This window comes from Lampetra fluviatilis, chromosome 3 (assembly GCF_964198595.1).
Source record: "Lampetra fluviatilis chromosome 3, kcLamFluv1.1, whole genome shotgun sequence".
Lineage (NCBI taxonomy): Eukaryota > Metazoa > Chordata > Hyperoartia > Petromyzontiformes > Petromyzontidae > Lampetra > Lampetra fluviatilis.
In genome coordinates, this window is record NC_136277.1 from 12,387,561 (window position 1) to 12,403,144 (window position 15,584).

The 15,584-nt window shown below is 49.9% G+C and overlaps 1 protein-coding gene across 5 annotated transcripts in view; it reads right to left on the reverse strand.

Annotated features, from left to right (window-relative positions):
* The window catches only part of LOC144952367 (uncharacterized), a 158,069-nt gene extending 150,898 nt beyond the window's left edge, over window positions 1–7,171 (reverse strand). For all 5 annotated transcript variants that reach the window (XM_078882767.1, XM_078882790.1, XM_078882760.1 and 2 more), the window contains exon 1: window positions 6,609–7,171. The gene's annotated coding sequence lies outside the window, so the exon portion shown is untranslated. The remainder of the gene's footprint in view (window positions 1–6,608) is intronic.
* Window positions 7,172–15,584: the final 8,413 nt, after the last annotated feature.

The window sequence follows — 15,584 nt, forward strand, 5'->3', positions numbered from 1 at the left end:
GTCAAATAAGATTGGCCAAATAAGCGTAGTTACATCATTTTTGCATGGTTAATCACATCTTTCCAATGATTACTCAGTTTGTAACCATCATCACGGTTGAAATTATGTCTGTGTTTGTATATTCGGTAAAGTCATGTAGAAGGGAAATAATAAAATAATAAAAATAAAACTATATAAAATACAATTCTCACGACGTTTCGGCCACAACGCAAGCAGCCGTCCTCAGGTGAAGAACAGGTCTGTCAGAAAGACCTGAATGGTCATTCAGACGGTGTCTGCTTGCGTTGTGGCCGAAACGTCGTGAGAATTATTTTATTATGTTTTATTTTTATCATTTCATTATTTCCCTTCTACGTGACTTTACCGAAAGAACCAAGAAGATGAATACCTGCAGTCACGAAAGTTTTAAATCGAAATTCTAGGATGCCAAGGAAAATTACCGTTATGCGTTGACCCAAACCGTTCATCATCTCCCCTAAACGCAAGTCCTCTTTCACCCAAGAACTTGATCACTGCTACAACTGTTTTCAAAATCTCCCTCCGGTGTTTACGTTCCCCATCAAGTTGCTGCATGAGATCTGCATCTATGGCCCTGCCCCTTTGTCGGCTGGAGCAAGGCAAGCATGCATGATCTGTGTGCTGCACTCTTTTCGTGTTCCCCTATTCTTTCAGAGTTCTTCCAGTCACTCAACCCCTGACGAAAGCCACCGAGCTTGCCGGAGAACAGTTTTCATTTCGATGTAAAGCTTTCGTGACTGCATAGATTCATATTCGTGGTTCTTTCGGTAAAGTCACGTAGAAGAGAAATAATAAAATAATAAAAATATTTTATTTCCCTTCTACGTGACTTTTCCGTAAGAACCAAGACCAGTTTGCATGCAAAGCAGTCCACACAACCTGTTGATGATGAGTAATGTAGCCACTGCCTACACACATTCTGACCATTTGGCAATATCCAGTTCAGAAGTTCATCGTTGAAACTTCTCGTCTTTCCATCAAGCGCTCTATCTCGGACTGAAGCTGGGTACTTGTTTCACTGCGGTCTTGGAAGGGGACTTTCAATAAGCACCGACTCAACAATGCCACTGTAAGTGCTTTGCCATCATGCAGGGCCAGTGACCCCATAGCACCAGGAATGGCTTGGTCGCTGATTTGATTCTTGTGAACTGCCCAACTGCTCCTGAGATGGAAATGATGGTTCTTGTATACCATTCACACTGGTCAACAACAAAAAAAAACATTTTTTTCTGGCCTGGACTTTTGCAGCTGTTCTAGACTAATTTCACAGGGTGCTGATTCCAAATCTGATCTCAGATTTGCTCTATCACATGTAATTTTTATGCTATCGGCATACCCCATTTTCATTGATTTTACCCGAAATTAACTCTGTCACTTACGATTGCAAGTTGTTGCGAGTCAGTGACTGCTTTAGTGTTAAACTATGGCGCTGTATTTTTAGGATAGTGTGCTTATAATATAATTTTATGTAGATATCCACATTTATTTAATATTTTTCTTCTGCAGTTTTTATTGAAAATGCAATATTTGATGTCTCAAAAACCTGATGTGATAGACTAAAACTGATGCCAGATTTGGAATCAGCACCCCAACATTACCTTAAAACCGTTGGAATACCTTGTGCCAGAAAAGGTGTGTTGACCAGTGTTATTAGCTAGCTGTTGAGGGTTCACCTTCAAAGGATGGCTCTGGGGGAGTGACAACATTACTGGAAACTGAACTAGTGCTGGTCCCTACCTCACAGCTGACAATAGTGCTGCTGTCATCATTACTAGCTATCAGAAGGCTTTTGAAAGACGTTGGCAATGAGTGAAACACTTTGAAGCAAATCTGCCTCTCTCGCCTACTTTTCTTTTTTGTCTTTCGTTTTGGAACCACCACTAATCCAAAGTTCATGGTCCATATTTCAGAACTAGAATGCTAATTATATGAATATATTTATATAGCATATCTCAATACTTATTCAATAATACTACTGGTAGGAACCTCGAGTTACACCAGCCCACAGGGGATTATTGTGTCCGTCCGTCGTGCAGGGAGGGGTTGGGTGGGGAGGGAGGAGCTGGGTGGGGAGGGGAGGGTGGGGAGGGGCTGGGTGGGGAGGGTGGGGAGGGGCTGGGTGGGGAGGGGCTGGGTGGGGAGGGTGGGGCTGGGTGGGGGGTGGGAGGGGTCGGGCTGGGTGGGCGGAGAAGCTGGTCACCCCGTGGTGCCCTTATAAAACTCAACGTTTAACCTACTCACGCCGGCTTGTGCCCGCCCTCACAGTCGGCCATATTTGCGGAATACACCACGCCGCCGTTGACCCTGGCCATTGACCGAGCAACCGAACGTTCCTACCAGCTCCCTCCGCAGGAATGTGTTATACCTGCCTGACACAGAGAGATTTACGTTGCTTGAAATTCAAAAGATAACTTATTTTTCATTGGCTGAACAACCAACAAAGGTTTCTGATGAGCCAATGAAATGACTTGGTGGAGACGATGCACATCGGCCACACCCCATCGATGGGGAGGGGAAAAAAAGACCTCGTAAGAGCTCTTTGGTTTTTTCGGTAAAGTCGCGTATAAAGAGAAGATAATAAAATAAATAATAGCACACGACGTTTCGATTGCAACACAAGCAATCATCATCAGCCGGCTACTGTTATGTTAGCCGACTCTCTGTGTTGTATTGCATTATATTTCTAAGTTTCACTAGCTTTTGTTTTCTCTTTCATTTGTACCTGATGACGATTGCTTGTGTTGCAATCGAAACGTCGTATGCTATTATTTAATTTATTATTTTCTCACACCGCAAACTACAATTATACAGCAGCAAGCATTGTTAAGGTCGTAATCAAACCCACGACCTCCTGTATACCAGGCGAGGTAATTAACATCTCCTAGCCACCGTGATGATGATGAGAGAGAGACACGCAAACTCCAAATATACAGCAGCAGGCATCGTCAGGGTCGCGATCGAACCCACGACCTCCTGCGTACCAGGCGAGGTAGTTAACTTCTCGCAACTGTGATGATGATGATGAGAGAGAGAGAGTCACCACAAACTCCAAATATACAGCAGCAGGCGTCGTCAGGGTCGGGATCGAACCCACGACCTCCTGTATACCTGGCGAGATGGTTAGTATCTCCTAGCCACCATGATGATGAGAGAGAGAGACACGCAAACTCCAAATATACAGCAGCAGGCATCGTCAGGGTCGGGATCGAACCCACAACTTCCTGCGTACCAGGCGAAGTAGTCAACATATCCTAGCCACCGTGGCACCCCTCCTGGATGAACTCCCCATGGAGTGATTCAGACTTCACATTTACGAATTTTGGATGCTTGGTCAATTGCCAGATGCATTGTGGGTGGTGTTTGTGTGCCAAAGTGCCGGCCTCCATAGGATGCTGCTGGCTAACAACACTTGCCCCACGAGTCTATGACGGCTATACGGGGGAGCTTTATCTTTGTAGGTGCATGTGAGTGCGTGTGTGTGTAGGTGTATGCGTGGGCCTGTTCCAGCACTTGAACATAGCGCTTCCTGCAGTTGTGAAATACGCCCACACAAAGACAAAGGTCCCCCCGGATAGCCTTCGCAGACCGATGGGGCAAGGGCTGTTAGCGAGCAGCAGCACCTCCGACGAAGAACGGCACGGCACGCGAGGGGGGGGGGGGGCAATCGCCACGCCCGGCCGCCTTTGTCTCCCCAGTGGAGATGTTTCCGACACATCACCGCGTGCTCATTTGAGGCTGAGTCGACTGTCTCAGATATTCGCCACTGATATTGGTCGTGAGCGGTGGCTAGGAGATGTTAACTACATCGCCTGGTATGCAGGAGGTCGTGGGTTCGATCCCGACCCTGACGATGCCTGCTGCTGTATATTTGGAGTTTGCGTGTCTCTCTCTCATCATCATCACGGTGGCTAGGAGATGTTGACTACATCGCCTGGTATACAGGAGGTCGTGGGTTCGATCCCGACCCTGACGATGCCTGCTGCTGTATATTTGGAGTTTGAGTGTCTCTCTCTCATCATCATCACGGTGGCTAGGAGATGTTAACTACTTCGCCTGGTATGCAGGAGGTCGTGGGTTCGATCCAGACCCTGACGATGCCTGTTGTATATTTGGAGTTTGCGTGTCTCTCTCTCATCATCATCACGGTGGCTAGGAAATGTTGACTACCTCGCCTGGTATGCAGGAGGTCTTGGGTTCGATCAGGGTCGGGATCGAACCCACACACACACTCACTCACACACTCACTCACACTCTCACACACACAGCCACACACACACTCACTCACACACACACTCACACACAGACACACACTCAAACACAGACACACTCACACACACACAGACACAAACAGCCACACACACACTCACACACAGACACACACAGCCACACACACAGACACTCACACACACTCACACACACTCACACACACACACAACATCTACTCACACACACAGACACACACACTCACACACAGACACACACACAGACACACACAGACACACAGATGCACTCACTCACACACACAGCCACACACACACTCACACACACACTCACACATAGACACACTCACACACACACAGACACACTCACACACTCACTCACACAGCCACACACACACTAACACACACAGCCACACACACACTCACACACACACTCACTCACACACAGACACACTCACACACTCACTCACACACACAGACACACACACAACATCTACTCACAAAAAAACAAAGATCCCCCGTATAGCCTTAACAGACTGTAGGAGCAAGTGCTGTTAACGATCACCTATAAATGCCGGCACGGCACACGAGGGAGTGGGTGGCAAACACCACGCCCGGCCGCCTTTGTCTCCCTAGTGGCAATGTTTTAACACACCGCACCAGGGATTAATTTGAGGCTGAGTCGACCTACTCACACACAGACACACACACTCACACACACAACATCTACACACACGCGCGCGGTGCTACATGCCCTGTGTCCACATGTGTCGTGTGAATGGATGGGATTGGCACACGAGGGAGGATGAGACACGGGGATCGACACACGGGGATGAGACACGGGGATTGACACACGGGGATTGACACACGAAGATGAGACACGGGGATTGACACTCGAGGATGAGACACGGGAATTGACACACGAGGATGAGACACGGGGATTGACACACGGGGATGAGACACGAGGATGAGACACGGGGATGAGACACGGGGATTGACACACGGGGATGAGACACGGGGATTGACACACGGGGATGAGACACGAGGATGAGACACGGGGATGAGACACGGGGATTGACACACGGGGATGAGACACGGGGATTGACACACGAGGATGAGACACGGGGATGAGACACGAGGATGAGACACGGGGATTGACACACGAGGATGAGACACGGGGATTGACACACGAGGATTGACACACGAGGATGAGACACGAGGATTGACACACGAGGATGAGACACGGGGATTGACACACGGGGATGAGACACGGGGATGAGACACGGGGATTGACACACGAGGATGAGACACGAGGATGAGACACGGGGATTGACACACGAGGATGAGACACGAGGATGAGACACGGGGATTGACACACGAGGATGAGACACGGGGATTGACACACGAGGATGAGACACGGGGATTGACACACGAGGATTGACACACGGGGATGAGACACGGGGATTGACACACGAGGATGAGACACGGGGATTGACACACGGGGATGAGACACGGGGATGAGACACGGGGATGAGACACGGGGATTGACACACGGGGATGAGACACGGGGATTGACACACGAGGTTGAGACACGGGGATTGACACACGAGGATGAGACACGGGGATGAGACACGAGGATTGACACACGGGGATTAACACACGAGGATGAGACACGGGGATTGACACACGAGGGATGAGACACGGAGATTGACACACGACGATGAGACACGAAGATGAGACACGGGGATTGACACACGGGGATGAGACACGCGGATTGACACACGAGGATTGGCACATGAGGATGAGACACGGGGATTGACACACGAGGATGAGACACGGGGATTGACACACGAGGATGAGACACGGGGATTGACACACGAGGGATGAGACACGGAGATTGACACACGAGGATGAGACACGAAGATGAGACACGGGGATTGACACACGGGGATGAGACACGCGGATTGACACACGAGGATTGGCACACGAGGATGAGACACGGGGATTGACACACGAGGATGAGACACGGGGATGAGACACGGGGATGAGACACGGGGATTGACACACGAGGATGAGACACGGGGATTGACACACGATGTGACACGGCATTGACACACGATGAGACACGGCATTGACACACGAGGGGTGATGAGACACGGGCATTGACACACGATGAGACACGGCATTGACACACGATGAGACACGGCATTGACACACGATGGGTGATGTGACACGGCATTGACACACGAGGGGTGATGTGACACGGCATTGACACACGATGTGACACGGCATTGACACACGATGTGACACGGCATTGACACACGATGTGTGATGTGACACGGGCATTGACACACGACGTTATGTGGAGACCTTGATTTTTGAATCGCCGTTTTCCCAGCAGCAGCAGGAGCAGCAGCAGCAGCTGACGAATTAAAATCCACGCGGCCGCGACATTCGCTTTCTTCCTCGCATTGATGTCTCCTCTTCCTCCTCCTCCTCCACGATCACCGACACGAGCAGCTTCCCAGCAATGAGCATCACAGCATCGTGATTCTCACCGTCAAATTGTCCCCTATACGAGCATTCGTATTAGGACGACGTGCGTTCGCTGATGGGGTTGGGAGCTGTATGAATTTAAAATGTTTTTTAAAAATATAATAATTGGGTTACACGCGCCACCACCACCACCACCAACCACCAACTAACCACACCAGAAAAAAAAATAAAAAACCCTAATCACCATCAAACCCAATCCGCCGGGTAAATAATTTCCACCATGCCCCAGGGTTTCGGCTCTCTCTCTCTCTCTCTGACAGCCCTGCTGCTGCTACTGCTGCTGCTTTTGAGTGGATGGTGGAGGTGGTTGTGGGTGGAGGAACGCGGCTACTGCTGCTGCTGCTACTACTGCGTTGTCTGTGACGGTGTGGGAGCGGGAGGGCGGGCGGGGGGGGGGTAGGAGGATGAGACCGGGATAGTGGAATAGAGGGGAGAAAGAGGGGGGAGAGGGGAGAGAGGAGAGAGGGGGGAGGGAGAGAGAGGAGATAGAGGGGAGAGAGAGGGGAGAAGGGGAGGGAGGGAGATGGAACGGAAAAGCAAAAAATGAGCGTCACCTCCGTCAAACTCCCTTCACTGCCCGGTGCTCATTGCAGGGAGAAGCCCGACACACTGATCGGTCACGTGACCTGCTGGGGGGGAGGGGGCAGCCGTAGGGGGGGGTGAGAAAAAATAGTACCTTCACCCCCCCCCCCCTGCCCCAAGATAAAATGTAGTCCGCGGAAGGGTACCAAGAGCACGCGCATGCGTCCATGCGGGACGCGTCACTCGTCGTGGGATGATGTGGAGAGGGGGGGGGGCTGGTGGTGGTGGTGATGGGAGGTTGATGGTGATGCGGGGGGTGATGTGGTCGTATTGCTGTGTGCGTGTGGGCAGGTGATGGTGATGATGATGGTGGTGGTCATAGTGATGATCATTGGTTTGATAGTGGTGGTGGTGATGATGATGGTGGTGGTGGGGATGGTGGTAGTGGTGATGGGAGGTTGATGGTGATGCGGGGGGTGATGTGGTCGTATTGCTGTGTGCGTGTGGGCAGGTGATGGTGATGATGATGGTGGTGGTGGTGGTGGTCATAGTGATGATCATTGGTTTGATAGTGGTGGTGGTGGTGGTGATGGTGGTGATTAGTGGTGATGGTTGGTTGTTGGTGGTGATGGTGATGATAGTGGGGATGGTGCTGATGGTGGTGGTGGGGATGGTGGTGGTTAGTGGCGATGGTTGGTTGGTGGTGGTGATGGTGATGATAGTGGTGATGGTGCTGATAGTGGTGATGATGGTGTTGGTGGTGATGGTGGTGGTTAGTGGTGATGGTTGGTTGTTGGTGGTGATGGTGATGATAGTGGGGATGGTGCTGATGGTGGTGGTGGGGATGGTGGTGGTAAGTGGCGATGGTTGGTTGGTGGTGGTGATGGTGATGATAGTGGTGATGGTGCTGATAGTGGTGATGATGGTGGTGGTGGTGGTGGGGATAGTGGTGGTTAGTGGTGATGGTTGGTTGGTGGTGATGATGGTGATGATAGTGGGGATGGTGCTGATAGTGGTGATGATGGTGGTGGTGGGGATGGTTGATTGGTGGTGGTGATGATAGTGGTGCTGGTGCTGATAGTGGTGATGATGGTGGTGGTGGTGATGGTGGTGGTTAGTAGTGATGGTTGGTTGGTGGTGGTGATGGTGATGATAGTGGTGATGGTGCAGATAGTGGTGATGATGGTGGTGGGGATGGTGGTGGTGGTTAGTGGTGATGGTTGGTTGGTGGTGGTGATGGTGATGATAGTGGGAATGGTGCTGATGGTGGTGGGGATGGTGGTGGTTAGTGGCGATGGTTGGTTGGTGGTGGTGATGGTGATGATAGTGGTGATGGTGCTGATAGTGGTGGTGATGATGGTGTGGTGGTGGGGATGGTGGTGGTTAGTGGTGATGGTTGATTGGTGGTGGTGGTGATGGTGCTGATAGTGGTGATGATGGTGGTGGTGGTGGGGATGGTGGTGGTTAATGGTGATGGTTGATTGGTGGTGGTGGTGATGGTTATTATGGTGACAGTGATGATCATTGGTTTGATAGTGGTGATGATGGGAGAGCAGCGATGGTGGTGATGGTGATGATGGTGGTGGTGACAGTGGTGATGATGGTAGTGGTGATGGTGGTAATGATGCTGGTAGTGGTAATAGTGAAAGTGATGATCCATTTGTTTGATTGTGTTGATGGTGGCAGTGGTGATGGTGAGAGTGATGATCATCAGTTTTATAGTGATGATGGGCGTGGTGATGGTGCTGATAGTGGTGAAGATGATGGTGTTGATGATGGTGGTGGTGATAGTGATGATACCATCAAAAAATGAACTGCTCTATATATTCTAATGCAAGGATGAGAACTTAAAAGATATAAATTGCTTCCAACATGTATTTATTAAAATGTTTTCATTGAAATAGAACAATCAAACACGGAACAATTGTTAAGTTAAATAAATAAATGTATTATAATAATAAAAACTATTCCAATAAGAAAGTAACAGAGCTGTTCAAATCGCAACCTTTGCGATTTCCCAATCGCATTATTTCAAATTGCGATAACTCGATTTGAAATCGATTCATCGTTCAGCCCATGACGATGATGATGGGGGGAGGGGGGGGTGTTGGGGGGGGTGTTGGGGTGGGGGTGTTAGGGGGGTGCCGTCACTATTTTCCTATTGGTCGGGAGGGTGTGGGGGGTGTGGCCTCACTTAAATGGGCCACCCACGTGTTCCCCAGTGGCCCACGTGGGCCCTGCAATGAAGAAGCACCCTGGCCAGAGGTCGCAACCGGGTACCCGATACCCGTACCCTACCCGATACCCGGCTACCCGTACCCGGCCGGGTACGGGTACGGGTACCCGTTTGCGACCCTGGTGCGGCCCAACGCCTTGTCTCTTCTCACAATTCAAGTTCCTAGAATCAATCCACCCGCGCCTGCAACATGGCTTCATCCCAGAGGTCGCAATCGGGTACCCGATACCCGTACCCTACCCGATACCCGGCCGGGTACGGGTAGGGTACGGGTACGGCCGGGTACGGGTACCCGTTTGCGACCCTGGTGCGGCTGGGTACGGATACGGGTAAGGAATCAAAACCCGTTTGCGACCTCTGACCCTGGCTCTCTGTCCCATACAGATGGGACAGATGGGTTTTAGTCCGCACGAAGAGGGGCGGTCTTGATTTGAAAGCTTTCGTGACTGCATGAATCCATACTCTTTGGTTCTTTCGGTAAAGTCACGTGGGTAGAAAATAATAAAAATAGATGACGACGACGTTTCGATCGCCGCCACACAGGCGGTCGTTTGTGTGGGGCGATCGAAACGTCGTCATCTATTATTATTTTTTGCCTACGTGACTTTACCGAAAGAACCAAAGATGACAGGGCGAGAGAGCGAGAGAGAGAAAGCGACATGGAGTAGGAAGAGAGGGGGTAGAGAAAGAGGGGGGGCAGAGAGGGGGGTAGAGAGAGAGGGGGATAGAGAGAGAGCGACATGGAGTAGGAAGAGAGGGGGGCAGAGAGAGAGGGGGGGGGGGCAGAGAGGGGGGTAGAGAGAGAGGGGGGGGCAGAGAGGGGGGGTAGAGAGAGAGAGGGGGGTAGAGAGAGAGGGGGGGCAGAGAGGGGGATAGAGCGAAAGCGACATGGAGTAGGAAGAGAGGGGGGCAGAGAGAGAGGGGGGGCAGAGAGGGGGGTAGAGAGAGAGGGGGGCAGAGAGAGAGGGGGGGGCAGAGAGGGGGTAGAGAGAAGGACGGGGTAAGGAGAGCAGAGCGAGAAATCTTTTATTAAATCTTTCATTTAAAAAGGGGGGGTTAACATTAAGCAAAGCATTTTTAAAAAACGAAATGATGAACGAAGCAAAGTGCCCACTACACCGAGCATCTTCTTGGTTCTTTCGGTAAAGTCACGTAGAAGAGAAATAATAAAATAATAATAAAACATAATAAAATACAATTCTCACGACGTTTCGGCCACAACGCAAGCAGCCGTCCTCAGGTGAAGAACAGGTCTGTCGGAAAGACAGCGTCTGAACATCTTCTTGTTTGCTCTGATCGTAAACAAAAGAGAGGAGAGGGGGGAGTTGAGCGATGTTTGTTGTAGTGACCCACCAACCCTCGCCTGCTCCGTTGCTGGCTTACAGGAGGCCCGCGTGGGGGTTTGGATTGATGGTGTGGTGGTGATGACCGAATTGCGGTGGCTAGGAGATGTTAACTACCTCGCCTGGTGTACAGGAGGTCGTGGGTTCGATCCCGACCCTGACGATGCCTGCTGCTGTATATTTGGAGGTTGCGTGTCTCTCTCTCATCATCACGTTGGATAGGCGATGTTAATTACCTCGCCTGGTGTACAGGAGGTCGTGGGTTCGATCCCGACCCTGACGATGCCTGCTGCTGTATATTTGGAGGTTGCGTGTCTCTCTCATCATCATCATCACGGTGGCTAGGAGATGTTAACTACCTCGCCTGGTATACAGGAGGTGTCGTCGGTTCGATCCCGACCCTGACGATGCCTGCTGTTGTATATTTGGAGTTTGCAGTGTCTCTCTCATCATCATCACGGTGGCTAGGAGATGTTAACTACCTCGCCTGGTATACAGGAGGTCGTGGGTTCGATCCCGACCCTGACGATGCCTGCTGCTGTATATTTGGAGTTTGCGTGTCTCTCTCATCATCACGTTGGATATGAGATGTTAACTACCTCGCCTGGTGTACAGGAGGTCGTGGGTTCCATCCCGAACCTGACGATGCCTGTTGCTGTATATTTGGAGGTTGCGTGTCTCTCTCATCATCACGTTGGATAGGAGATGTTAATTACCTGATAAGGAGCCGTCCATAAATGACGTCACGCACCTGGGGGGGGGGTCAGACATTTGTGACGATGTGTGACAAGGCGGGGGGGGGGGGTTGAGAAATGTGACGTCACATCAAAATGCGCAACTTTAACTAAATATAGACAACACGTTCTACTTAATTAAATAGACTTTTTAATAAATACGCACTACAATGACAATAGTTTAAAGCGATTTGAAGCATGTTTTTTTTTTGGGGGGGGGGCAGAGCTTTGTGACGTCATATTTGAGGGGGAGTCTCGACTTTTTGTGACGCCGTGTGACGACGGGGGGAGGGGGGTCAAAAATCGTCCAAAATCGCGTGACGTCATTTATGGACGGCCCCTAAAATAAGAAATACATTTTTAGTTTTTAAATTACGTGGTGAAAGTGCAATTGTAATGGCACTTTTTACTGTGACCAATATTTCACGAATATCACCACCAGCACAAAGATTCCCCGTATAGCCTTTACAGACTGTAGGGGCAAGTGCTGTTCGCGTGTAGCAGCACCTATGAAGGCCGGCACGGCACACGAGGGGGTGGGTGGCCAGCACCACCACGCCCGGCCGCCTTTGTCTCACCGAGTGGCGATGCTCACTACACACCGCAGCAGGCGCTCGTTTGAGGCCGAGTCGACCTAGGCGAGGCCCAGAACCGGTTCAGATAATCGTCTACGGTGTTGGTGGCCTTGAGCGGGAATCGATCAACGAGCGGCTGGGTTCATGAGCGCAGCGCGCTAACCGCTGCACCACCGCTCCCCCCTCTAACTGGCTGTAACGTCACGCTGGTGACACCTAGTGGCTAGACAAAGCAAGGAAAATAATACTGGTAGGAACCTCCTGGTTACACCAGCCCACAGGGGATTATTGTGTCCGTCCGTCCGTCGTGCAGGGAGAGGCTGGGTGGGGAGGGAGGGGTTGGGTGGGGAGGGGAGGGTGGGGAGGGGCTGGGTGGGGAGGGTGCGGAGGGGCTGGGTGGGGGGTGGGAGGGGTGGGGCTGGGTGGGGAGGGTGGGGCTGGGTGGAAAGGGGGAGGGTGGGGAGGGTGGGGGCTGGGTGGGAGGGGCGGGGCTGGGTGGGGGTGGGAGGGGTGGGGCTGGGTGGGGAGGGGCCGGTCACCCCGTGGTGCCCTTATAAAACTCAACGATTAACCTACTCACGCCGGCTTGTGCCCGCCCTCACAGTCGGCCATATTTGCGGAATACACCACGCCCTGGCCGTTGACCCTGGCCATTGACCGAGCAACCCGACGTTCCTACCAGCTCCCTCCGCAGGAGGAATGTGTTAATCCTTCAATAGGCGTCAATCTCGCAGCAGCAAACGGCAAGAAACTCTCCCCACGTGTGGCGCGTTCCTCGCGTTCGCTGTGTCCAGCTGCTTCTGAATCTGGCCGGAAATAATAAGCAAAGCGCCTAAGATGAGCACTGAACGCAATTGGACATTTAAACTGAACTATTTTTTTGGTTCTTTCGGTAAAGTCACGTAGAAGGGAAATAATAATAAAATAATAAAAATAAAACATAATAAAATAATTATGTCGGAAAGACAGCGTCTGTCTTTCCGAGAGACCTGTTCTTCACCTGAGGACGGCTGCTTGCGTTGTGGCCGAAACGTCGTGAGAATTATTTTATTATGTTTTATTTTTATTATTTTATTTTTTTCCCTTCTACGTGACTTTACCGAAAGAACCAAGAAGATGAATCCCTGCAGTCACGAAAGCATTACATCTAAAAATTGAACAATTTTTATTCATTTATTTTTACCAGGTAAGGACCCACTGGAGCTCTTAGCTCTTCGTTGATAGCTTTACCAAGTGGCTTATCACGTGGACAATTTATAAGAACCAAAGAGTATGGATTCCTGCAGTCACGAACGTTTCAAATCAAGAAGGAGACAAATACTTTAAACGCGTGTTTCTCTAGAAACATGTTGAACTCCGAATATACAGCAGCAGGCATCGTCAGGGTCGGGATCGAACCCACGACCTCCTGTACACCAGGCGAGGTAGTCAACATCTCCTAGCCACCGTGATGATGATGAGAGAGAGACACGCAAACACCAAATATACAGCAGCAGGCCTCGTCAGGGTCGGGATCGAACCCACGACCTCCTGTATACCAGGCGAGGTAGTTAACATCTCCTAGCCACCGTGGTGATGATGAGAGAGAGACACGCAAACTCCAAATATACAGCAGCAGGCATCGTCAGGGTCGGGATCAAACTCAAATATGACGTCACAAAGCTCTGCCCCCCCCCCCCAAAACCATATTTCCATTTTGAAAATAAAACATGCTTCAAATCGCTTTAAACTATTGTCATTGTAGTGCTTATTTAATGTGGCGCTGCACTCTAATGTTGTAAGAGAAAACTTTTATTAAAAAGTCAATTTAATTAAGTAGAACGTGTTGTCTACATTTATTTAAAGTTGCGCATTTTGATGTGACGCCACATTTCTCAAACACTCCCCCCCATCGTCACACATCGTCACAAATGTCTGACCCCCCCCCCCACCTCTCGGTGCGTGACGTCATTTATGGACGGCCCCATGCCAGGCGAGGTAGTTAACATCTCGCCAACCCTGGTGCCCTTACCACCAAACAGCCTCCACGTTTTTTCAGGTTTTTTTTCATTTCATTTATTTGGTATAGCCCTGTCAGCCATTCGGCTCTTGAATCGGGTACAACCGCAACAACAACAACAAAAATGAACGAGAAAACATATTAAAGTGACTAAGCGCAAACAGAAAATTCCAGAAAAAAAGTGAAAAAATCTTCCAGAAAAAGCACCGTACACCAAGGCTGTGTGCAAAAAATCCCAGTGGGATGCAAGTCAAACAACAACAACAATAACAACCACAAGACAACTTAGATTAAAGCCATCAGTTTAACTCCGTACTACAACAACACAAACATGGCCAAACCAAAACACTTTTCGAAGTCACCACGTTCTCCGTGGCTCACCACAATCGTTAAACCCGCCACCACACGACACAGCCAATTGGTTAAGGGTTCATCTTCTTGGTTCTTTCGGTAAAGTCACGTAGAAGGAAAATAAAAAAATAAAAAACACAATAAAACAATTCTCACGACGTTTCGGCCACAACGCAAGCAGCCGTCTTCAGGTGGAGAACAGGTCTGTCGAGAAGGCAGAGTCTGAAGGATAGTTAAGGGTTGTCATGTGAACAGAACGTGGCAATTCGTTACTAGTACAGCACACCGGTGTGGTGTAGTGTATAGTGTAGTGTATAGTAGTGTATAGTGTAGTTTGTAGTAGTGTAGTGTATTGTGTATAGTAGTGTAGTGTATAGTAGTGTAGTGTATAGTGTAGTGTGTAGTAGTGTAGTGTATAGTGTAGTTTGTAGTAGTGTAGTGTATTGTGTATAGTAGTGTAGTGTATAGTGTAGTGTGTAGTAGTGTAGTGTATTGTGTATAGTAGTGTAGTGTATAGTGTAGTGTATTGTGTATAGTAGTGTAGTGTGTAGTAGTGTAGTGTATTGTGTATAGTAGTGTAGTGTATAGTGTAGTGTATAGTGTAGTGTATAGTGTATAGTAGTGTAGTGTATAGTGTAGTACACTAGTACAGCACACCGGTTGTGTGTTGGAGAGCAAAGCCACAACATTTACAAACTGAGTACGACGTTTCGCCAGTAATTTCAACCGGCATCATCAGGCGACAGCCAGATTCGTGGAGAAATCCTCCTGATTCGTTCCTGAGATAGAGTTGGTAGATGTGATGACGTCACTCGTGAGCCCTTGACGCTGATTGGCCCCTCTCAGCATTAGCATAATTTATCATTCATTCTGTCGCGGGGCGGGTGGGTGGGCAGAGGGAGGGGGAGGAGCTAAATCGTGACGTCACGAAGTGGGGGGGGGGGAGGAGATGTGGACGTGAACCACTCGGCGTGACGTCATCAGGAGTGGGCGGTGGGTTCATCAAAGGGGGGGGGGAGGGGCTATTTCG